Here is a 10,863-nt window from a genome sequence, read left to right as displayed (position 1 = left end):
AACTTGTTTTATTTGCAAATGTTCTGTTTCGCAACTTGTTTGGACTAATGATTACATCCCATGTTGGGACAGTAGTTTAACCTGACCAGTTATAGCCATAGACAATAACTAGGGCACGTTTTTCCAGGTTAGGTCTCGGAAAAACTCCTGGCCCTAAACCCATGTAATTTGTTTCTCTTGAGCTCTTCATATGTTTTCGATAATACTCCCTGTGAGTCTTCTCCCTCCACCCTCCCATTCTGAATGCAGTCTGTGTACCCATATTCAAATTCCCATTTCCCTTAAATGACCTAACCATCACAATAGGTGAATTTATGTTCAGAAAGAGGGAGGAGTGAGGAAGAAGGTGCCTCCACATTTCAGTAGATCAAACGCTGCGCCCGCAGTTGGTTTGATTTTGTTCCTCTTGATAGGGTTTGTGATACTGATTTAAATCTGTTTATGTTGGATACATTTTGTGGATTTCAACAGCTACTTGTCTGATTAAATGTATTCAAGTGTGAATATCCAAATAGGTACCCAGAACGAAGAAGTCTGAATCCCATCAGTTGAAGAATGGACAGGATTCAACATCTGTTATTATGGGGTGAGATCAAGTACTGCTTTTGACAAATGTTTTAAAGGTGAACCTTGTAGGGTGTAAAGAAACAAGCAGTAAGTCAATTGTAGATAAGAGTACTATCTATGAAACAAATATTGTATGAATGATGCAAGAATGAGAGAATTGCTTAATTATTTTCTATTTCAAAATTTCAAGTGACATTTATAAGGGATATTCTGTTTGGGAATAATGTATCCAAAACTTCCTTGAGAAGCTATCCGTCAGATGAAAATATCACGTAAAGACATCCCATAAATAAAACAAATCCAATGGTGCACTACCGGTGGCGTCAGTTTACTAACCTTTCTAATCAATAACCCGTATTCATAAAGCGTCTATGATCTAAAAGGCAAAAATGATCCTCGATCAGCACTCCTATTTTGAGATGTTTTATGAATACAAGCCTGAATGATAGGAGCTAAAATAAATAAATAACATTTTATCATGTTTCAACCATACATCATTAAGTTGGCTGAATAGGGTCATTGATCAGCACACTGAAGAGGACAATGCCTGTCAGCTGATTATGAATGTTAGCTGAATATGATCTTGAGTTCTCTCTTAGCAGAGCGGCAGTACTTCCTCCAGTCCAACTCATCCACCTGGGAACAGGCCAGACTCCACTGCCAGGTAGAACACAAAGATATAGAGAGTAGAGGTCGACCGATTATGATTTTTCACCGCCGATACCGATTATTGGAGGACCAAAAAAAGCAGATACCGATTTTATATATATATTTGTAATAATGACAATGTAAAAAAGCTAACGTTTAAGTTCCTTGCTCAGAACATGAGAACATATGAAAGCTGGTGGTTCAATATTCCCAGTTAAGAAGTTTTAGGTTGTAGTTATATGAATTATGATGTGTCGACTATTTCTCTATACCATTTGTATTTCATATACCTTTGACTATTGGAGGTTCTCATAGGCACTTTTGTATTGCCAGCCTAATCTCGGGAGTTGATAGGCTTGAAGTCAAACAGCGCTGTGCTTCAAGCATTGCTAAGAGCTGCTGGCAAACGCAGTAAAGTGCTGTTTAAATGAATGCTTACGAGCCTGCTGCTCCCTACCACCGCTCAGTCAGACTGCTCTATCAAATATTAAATCAGACTTCAGTACAATAAACACAGAAATACGAGCCTTTGTTCATTAATATGGTCAAATCCGTAAACTATCATTTCGAAAACAAAACGTTTATTCTTCCAGTGAAATATGGAACCGTTCTGTATTTTATCGAACGGGTGGCAACCCTAAGTCTAAATATTGCTGTTACATTGCACAACCTTCAGTTTTTGTCATAATTATGTATAATTCTGGCAAATTAATTACAGTCTTCACACCGTTCGCAATGAGCCAGGCGGCCCAAACTGTTGCATATACCGACTCTGCTTGCACTGAACGCAAGAGAACTGACACAATTTCCCTAGTTTATATTGCCTGCTAACATGAATTTCTTTTAACTAAATATGCAGGTTTAAAAATATATACTTCTGTGTATTGATTTTAAGAAAGGCATTGATGTTAATGGTTAGGTACATTTGTGCAACGATTGTGCTTTTTTCACGAATGCACTTTTGTTAAATCATCACCCGTTTGGCGAAGTTGAAGTAGGCTGTGATTCGATGACAAATTAACAGGCACTGCATTGATTATATGCAACACAGGACAAGCTAGTTAACCTAGTAATATCATCAACCATGTGTAGTTAACTAGTGATTATGTGAAGATTTGATTGTTTTTTATAAGATAAGTTTAATGATAGCTAGCAACTTACCTTGGCTCCTTGCAGCCACAAGGTCCTTTTGATGCTGCACTCGCGTAACAGGTGGTCAGCCTGCCATGCAGTTTCCTCGTGGATTGCAATGTAATCGGCCATAATCGGCGTCCAAAAAGGCCGATTACGAAAACTTGAAATCGGCCATGCCTCGGTCAACCTCTAATAGAGAGAGAGTTTTTTTCCCCAGGAGACACTTTTCCTGGACACACAGACCTGTTGGAATATAACAATTATAAAACAGCAGTGGCCTTTTCTGGTCCTGGGGGCTCCCTAAGTATGTGCAGGTTTTTCTCCAACCTAGCTTTAAAACGCCTGGTTAAACCAGTGACTAGGTTGAGGACAATGATTAGATGATGATATCAAATATTAGTGCTGGACTGGAACAAAAGCCTGCACCTGTTCTGGCCCTCCAGGACCCAGTAATAGCCACCCCTGATATAACTCATAATAACTTTGTCATGTTAGGTGTGCTATAAAGAACTGGTGAGTCTCACCCCGGACAACATCCTGCAACTCGTCCAGAACCTAAACTCTAGTTACTGGATCGGCCTCCGCAAGACCCTCGGCAATGACTCCTACCCCTGGTCCCGCTGGTCCAACGGAGACCCCATCACCTTCCAGAACTGGTACCCTGGCCGCCCCGTACTCTCCAAGCCCAAGGACCATTTGATGAACGTCATTAACTACTGCTCCAGCCTCCCCAATGAATGTGGGTGTTGTTGCACCAATGAGAGCAAGCCTACCAATGTTATCCCGGCAACTACTGCTACCGGTAGCTACAATGATACTGGCTACGGTAATGATACAGATTACCCTTTCCCAGAGGATGAAAACATGACAACGTTATCAACGATGGAAGCCATGGCAAAGATGAAACCAACAGAGAGGACAACAATGGCAACAGAGATGACAACAATGACATCTGACATGACTATGGGACCAACAGTCTTTACGGGAGTTACTGGTGGCATCAATGGGACCAGTGGGACTGACACAGATGAGAACTCGTGCATAGCCCTATACAGTTTTGGACTTTGGTTTGATTAAATCTGCTCAAAGCCTACCCCCTATATCTGCTATGAAGGTGGGGGGGGGGGTAATTTATTTAGTTTTCTTCTTAAAATTTTTTGAATTTAGTGTTATGTTGGCTTTCTGGGAAGTAGATTGAGATGCTGATGTTGGGGGGTGTAATACTTACTGGTAATCATATTGATATGTTTTCTATTTGACTCGCACCCTTTTCCCCGTCTTTGTCACCTTCTCTTACCCCCTCACCCAACCCACCCGATCAACAACTGCATCTCACCTGTGTATGTAGACCGTTTCTACGGGAACGCCACCATGACCAACAAGACCCTACACAACGGGACTCTGCACTGGACCCGCGGGCCTGGTGACATCAGCGGCTACAGGGTGGAGGTCAACTCCTCTGACTACAACCTGACCCTAAACCACAGCAACTTCAACCGGACTTACTTGACCTACGACCTTTCCAACCTCACCGCCGGCACCCAGTACAAAGTCCAGGTGTTCCCGATTAAGTGTGGAAGGGACCTCAACCCACAGAACGTCTCCTTCTACACCAGTGAGTATGGGGAATAGCACTAGTATCAAATGTCACTGTTGAATAGGGCCACTACAACTGCTGTTACTGCTACAACCACTATTACTGATACTACTGGTACTGTACAACTACTACTAAAACTTGTAGTAGTGTAGATGCTAGATAGATAGAAATTACATGTACTGTGCCTTCAGAAAGTATTCATACCCCTTGACTAATTTCACATTTTGTTGTGTTACATACAGCCTGAATTCTAAATGGTTGAGAAAAAGATATATTTAATCCATCTACACACAATACCCCATAACGACAAAGTGAAAACATGTTTTTAGACATTTTTGCACATTTATTGAAAATGAAATACAGAAATATCTTATTTACATAAGTATTAACACCCCTGAGCAAATAGTTTGTAGAAGCACCTTTGGCAGCGATTACAGCATTGACCAGTCTTGGTCTGTATCAGCTTTGCACATCTGGATTTGGGGATTTTCTCCCATTCTTCCTTGTAGATTTTCTCAAGATCTTAGATGGGGAGTGGCGGTGAACAGCAATCTTCAAGTCTTTCCACAGATTTTCAATGGGATTCAAGTCTGGGCATTGGCTGGGCCACTCAAGGACTTTCACATTCTTGTTCTGGAGCCATTCCCACATTGATTTGGCTGTATGCTTGGAGTCATTGCCCTGTTGGAATGTAAATCGTTGCCCCAGCCTAGGGTTGTTTGCACTCTGAAGCAGGTGTGTTTTTGCAAACTCCATGCATGCTGTCATGTGCCTTTATCTAAGGCAGGGGTGGGCAACTCCAGTCCTCGAGGACCTGATTGGTGTCACACTTTTTCTCCATCCCTAGCAAACACAGCTGATTAATCAAATTGCACTCTGAACTGAAGATCATGATTTGGTGATTATTGGAGTCAGGTGTGTTAGCTGGGGTTGGGGCAAAACTGTGACAACAATCAGGCCCTCGAGGACTGGAACTGCCCACCTCTGATCTAAGGAGTAGCTTCTGTTCTTGCCACCCAACCATAAAGCCCAGATTGGTGAAGTACTGTAGAGACTGTTGTCCTTCTGGCAGGGTCTCCCATCTCAGCCAAGGAACTCTGTAGTCCTGTCAGAGTGGTCATTGGGTTCTTGGTCACCTCCATGACCAAGGTCTTTTTTGCCCGGTTGCTCAATTTGGTTGGACGGCCAGCTCTAGGCAGAGTCTGGGTACTTCCATATTTTTTCAATTTCCCAATGATGGAGACCACGTGCTCTTGGAAACTTTCAATACTCTAGAAATAGTTTTATGCTCTTCCCCAGATACAGTGCATTCGGACACCTTGACTTTTTCCAAATTATGTTACGTTACATCCTTATTGTTTTTTCCCCTCATCAATCTACATACAATACCCCATAATGACAAAGCAAAACATTTTTTTGTTTTTTATAAATAAACTGATCACATTTACATAAGTATTCGCATCCTTTACTCAGTACTTTGTTGAATCTCCTTTAGCAGCGATTACAGCCTCGAGTCTTCTTGGGTGTGACGCTACAAGCTTGGCACACCTGTATTTGGGGAGTTTCTCCCATTCTTCTCTGCAGATCCTCTCAAGCTCTGTCAGGTTGGATGGGGAGCGTTGCTGCACTATTTTCAGGTCTCTCCAGAGATGTTCGATCGGGTTCAAGTCCAGGCTCAGGCTAGGCCACTCAAGGACATTCATAGACTTGTCCCGAAGCCACTCCTGCGTTGTCTTGGCTGTGTGCTTAGGGGTGTTGTCCAGTTGGAAGGTGAGCCTTCGATCCAGTCTGAGGTCCTGAGCGCTCTGGAGCAGGTTTTCATCAAGGATCTCTGTACTTCGCTCCGTTAATCTTTGCCTCAATCCTGACTAGTCTCCCAGTCCCTGTTGCAGAAAAACATCCCCACAGCATGGTGCTGCCACCACCAGGCTTCACCGTAGGGATGGAGCCAGGTTTCCACCAGACGTGATGCTAGGCATTCAGGCCAAAGAGTTCAATCTTGGTTTCATCAGACCAGAGAATCATATTTCTCATGGTCTGACCGTTCTTTTGGTACCTTTTGGCAAACTCCAAGTGGGCTGTCATGTGCCTTTTACTGAGGAGTGGCTTCCATCTGGCCATTCTGCCATAAAGGCCTGATAGGTGGAGTGCTGCAGAGATGTTTGTCCTCCTGGAAGGTTCTCCCATCTCCACAGAAGAATGTTAGAGCTCTGTAAGACTGACCATCGGGTTCTTGGTCACCTCCCTGACCAAGGCCCTTTGTCATTATGGGGTGTTTGTTGTGTGTAGATTGATGATGATATTTTATTTATTTAATCCATTTTAGAATAAGGCTGCAACGTAACAAAATGTGGAAAAATGGAAGGGGTCTAAATACTTTCTGAATGCACTGTATATGCCTCATCACAATTCTTTCTCTGAGTTCCTTGGACTTCATGGTATAGTTAATGCTCTGACATGCACTGTCAACTGTGGGACCTTATATACACTCACCGGCGAGTTTATGAGGCACACCCATCTAGTACCGGGTCGTTCCCCCACTTGGCTTCCAGAACAACCTGAATTCTTTAGGGCATGGATTCTACAAGGAGTCAGAAATGTTCCACAGGGATGTTGGTCCATGCTGACACAGTGGCATCCCGCAGTTGCTGCAGGTTGGACGGCGGTACATTCTGCGAACAGTCCACCTCATCTCAAAGATCCTCTATTGGGTTTGGTCAGCAACAATGTTCAGATACACTGTGGCGTTCAATCGTTGCTCTTGATACAATCGTTTGTATCAAGGGACCTAACCTGTCCCAGAAAAACACTCCCCACACCAGTACACCACTGCCACCAGACTGTACCTTTGACACCAGGCAGGATGGGTCCATGGACTCATGCTGCTTACGCCAAATCCTGAGTCTGCCATCAGCATGACGTAACAGGAACTGGGATTCGTCGCACCAGGCAATATTTTTCACTCTTCAATTGTCCAGTGTTGGTGATCGCGTTCCCACTGGAGCCACTTCTTCTTGTTTTTAGCTGATAGGAGTGGAACCCGGTGTGGTCGTCTGCTGCAATAGGCCACCCGTGACAAGGATAGATGAGTTGTGCGTTCCGAGATGCCATTCGCCACACCACTGTTGTACTGAGCTGTTATTTGTCTGTTTGTGGCCCGCCTGTTAGCTTGCATGATTCTCGCCATTCTCCTTCGACCTCTCATCAACAAGCGGTTTGCCCCCATAGGACTGCCGCTGACTGGATGTTTTTTCTTTGTCGCACCATTCTCGGTAAACCTTAGACAATGTCTTGCGTGAAAAGCCCAGGAGGGTGGCCTTTTCTGAGATACTAGATCCGGGGTGCCTGGCACTGAAGATCATATCGCGCTCAAAGTCGCTTAGGGCACTTGTTTTGCCCATTCTAACATTCAATCGAACGCCTCGATGCCTGTCTGCCTGCTTTATATAGCAAGCCACGGCCACACGACTCACTGTCTGTAGGAGCGATTCATTTTTGTGAACTGGGTGGTGTACCTAATAAACTGGCCAACACCTGTAGACAGGTGTTACTTTCTAAATCATGTCCAAGCATTTGAACTGGCCACAGGTGGACTCCAATAAAGTTGTAGTGATATCTCGAGTATAATCAAAGGAAATTGGATACTTCTAAACTCAATTTGTAGACTCATAGCAAAGTATTGTGTATACTAATGTAAATTAGATGTCTGTATTTAATTTTCAATACATTTGCTAACATTTCTAAAAACATGTTTTCACTTTGTCATTATAGGGCCTTCTGTGTAGATGGGTGAGAAAAATCCATTTAGTACATTTTGAGTTCCGGCTGTAACAACAAAATGTGGATTAAGTCTAGGGGTATGAATACTTTCTAATGGCACTATATGCGTAGATGGTTATTATAATGGTATAACAATGTTAAGACATCGATATCAGTGAAGATGATGATTATGCTGACTACTGATCATTCATTCTCTCTCAGAGCCTGATGTGATCAAAAGCCTCAACGTCACTAAGGTCTCAGAAACAAACATCGCCCTGTCCTGGTCCGCTAATGAGGGCAACCGTGACTTCTACTACATTCAGGTGAGGGGTCAACCTTATCTGAAAATGACCACACACACAGAGAGCGCCGTGGTCAAAGGCCTGATACCGGGTGGGGGGGGGGGGTACTACACATTTCAGGTCAACGCCAAAGTGGAGGACGAGTCCATCGAGGGAGACCCACTGAACATCTCCTCCTACACCAGTAAGTTAGAACACTGATGTTTGTTTGTTGTTTTTCCTTTGCAAATGTTTGACTGGTTTTCCTAGAGGAAAGTTTCTATAGGGGAAACAGTAAATAAGACTTGCCACATCAATTTCATTCCATTGAGAAAGTGAATCCGACATGTAATTATAATTTAAAGGTTAGGATGCAACTGACCCCAAATCAGTTTCATAGATTCATATTTGTACATTACCAGTGCAATTTACACACACACTGATCTCTTTTTTTCCCCTTCAGAGCCAGGAAAGGTGTCAAACTTAAAAGGTGTCTGTTCCTACTACTGACTCTGTCTACCTCCAATGGGAGCAACCTGCAGGGAATATCTCTGGGTTTAGAGTGGACGTCTTGCATGAAGAAAACGTCATTAACAAGTTTGTAGGCTACCATAGAACAGTAACAAGTACTGTATGTAGGCTATCATAGTTCAAACCAAACACATGCCATTTGACTATTTACTGCTAATGTTTTTATAAATCAAAAGACCCAGATGTTTTTTCCCCCTGTGGGATCATGGGAACAATCAGGAAATTGCCACTTTCAAAACAACTGGAATTATTTATTTTTCCAAGTTCCCAGTTGTCTTGAAACCACCAAATGCATTGAAAATGACCTGGGAATTCACATAGAAATGTAATGAATAGAACACACTCCATTCTCCAGCTATATGGAACAGAAACAGTCTCTGATCTACAAGACAAGAGTGCGTGTGAACAGTATTGACGCAAGGCCATTGCTTGTTTATTTATAGGACGCTGATCAACAAAACCTGAAAGATACAAGTCTTAGGGTGATGAACCTGTCGGCAGGCGCCAAGCTCTGGCTGAGCGTGGTAGCACTGGTGCCCGACGCATTTGTGAAAGGAGAGCCCAGCACCGTGATGGCCTTCACCAGTGAGTTTGAACAGATGATAATGGTGTTGGGAGAAGTTGCCCCTAGACAACTAATGGTTGAGGTTAGGATTTGGGGAGGGGCAGCTGATCCTAGATCTGTATCAAGGGGAAATGTTACCCAGAATAATGAGGCATTAGTTGATTGATTGGATGTTTGAATGGTTGATTTGTTGATGGGTTGCTTGATTGGTATGTTGGATAGTATCTTTGTGAATGATGTATAATAACTGTATATTATCGTAGGAATAGCCTAATACTTTCTTGCTACCATTATTATGCACTCAATTTGTTACTGTAATGTATTTTCCCTTGTCTCACATTAATCTCTACCTCCCCCTCCCCTCTTCCCTCTCACCCCCATAGGTCCAGGTGACGTTACTGACTTAGAGTTGGTCCCTGCTGCGCACACCATCAGTGTGACCTGGACAGCTCCTGAGGGCAACTACGAGACTTTCAGCGTTCAGCTCAATCTAACCGCCTTGGAACAGGATGTCGAAAAAAAAGGAGCAAAACGCCAGTCCTCTCTCCTTCACGGGACTGAAGGCAGGAGCCGAATATAGTGACAGTCACCACTCTGAATGGGTATCTCAAGAGCCAACCAAGGAACAAAACAGTTTTCACTCGTGAGTTATTAGTTTAACTCCCTTTCGCTCTCTCGCTTTGAATAGATGAACACAGTCAGGTCCAAAATGATTGGCACCGTTGATAAAGATGAGCAAAAAATACTGTACAAATACTGAGCTATAATGTATGCTCAACATTTTGGGGAAATTATATTATTTCAAACTATTTTTTGCTTTACAAGTAATATATATTTTTTCTTTAAAAGATGGGGGTCAAAATTATTGCCACCTGTTTTCAATACCTCATCTTTTTTCAATGGGGTTCAAGTCCGGAGACTGAGATGGTCATTGCAAAATGTTGATTTTGTGGTCAATTAACAATTTCTTTGTGGATTTTAATGTGTGTATGGGGTTATTGTCTTGCTGGAAGAACCACCCGAGGCCAGGTTTCAGTCTCCTGGCAGAGGCAACCAAATTTTTGGCTAAAATATCCTAGGACTGGGTAAAGTTCATGCCATTGAACTTAACAAGGCCCTTAGGACCAGTGGAAGCAAAATAGCCCCATAACATCAAAGATCCACCACCACATTACAGTAGGAATGTTTTTTCTTCTTCTGCATATTCATCTTTCATCGCGAAACCAACCACTGGTGTGCCTGGCCAAAGAGCTCTATTTTCATGTCATCCAACAAATGTAAACGCTTGGAGTTTGTTAAATGCCATTGGCACTTGGATTGGAACTGGTGCTATGGTCAGATGACATGAAAATAGAGTTCCCTCGACCATGCACACAGTAGTGGGTTTTGCGTCGAAAGAAAGATGCATGTGCAGAAAAGAACCCCATTCCTGTTTTAAAATGTGGTAGTGGATCTCTGATGTTATGGAGATATTTTGCTTCCACTGGCCTTGGGGGCCCTTGTTAGCAGACGCTCCTATCCAGGACCTAAGTGTATATACTGGTAGAATAAAAAAGCCAAGGGGATAGAAATTTTGACTTTTTAATGTTGACGTCTAGTCAATATTTTTCTCACCCATGTGCACATAGTTCCTGTCCCACCGGAACCAGCCATAATCGACTCCTTCAGTGAGAGTCATGTCACCCTGTCATGGGGAGCCCCCAAGGGATCCCAAGGCGTAGAACTGACGTACCTGGTCAAATACACCACTGAATTCTGGAATTTGACAAAGAATGAGA

At 43.0% G+C, this 10,863-nt stretch overlaps 1 long non-coding RNA gene across 1 annotated transcript; it reads left to right on the top strand.

Moving 5' to 3' along the window:
- Positions 1-8,111: 8,111 nt before the first annotated feature.
- On the top strand, positions 8,112-10,856 carry LOC115194173 (uncharacterized). The gene is made up of 5 exons (XR_003878313.1): positions 8,112-8,194; positions 8,453-8,586; positions 8,964-9,105; positions 9,469-9,728; positions 10,714-10,856. It is a non-coding gene; the product is annotated as an uncharacterized LOC115194173 (long non-coding RNA).
- Positions 10,857-10,863: the final 7 nt, after the last annotated feature.

Source organism: Salmo trutta, chromosome 5 (assembly GCF_901001165.1).
Source record: "Salmo trutta chromosome 5, fSalTru1.1, whole genome shotgun sequence".
Taxonomy (NCBI): domain Eukaryota; kingdom Metazoa; phylum Chordata; class Actinopteri; order Salmoniformes; family Salmonidae; genus Salmo; species Salmo trutta.
Note: the sequence above shows the minus strand (reverse complement) of the source record. Positions and strands in the feature narration are given on the sequence as shown.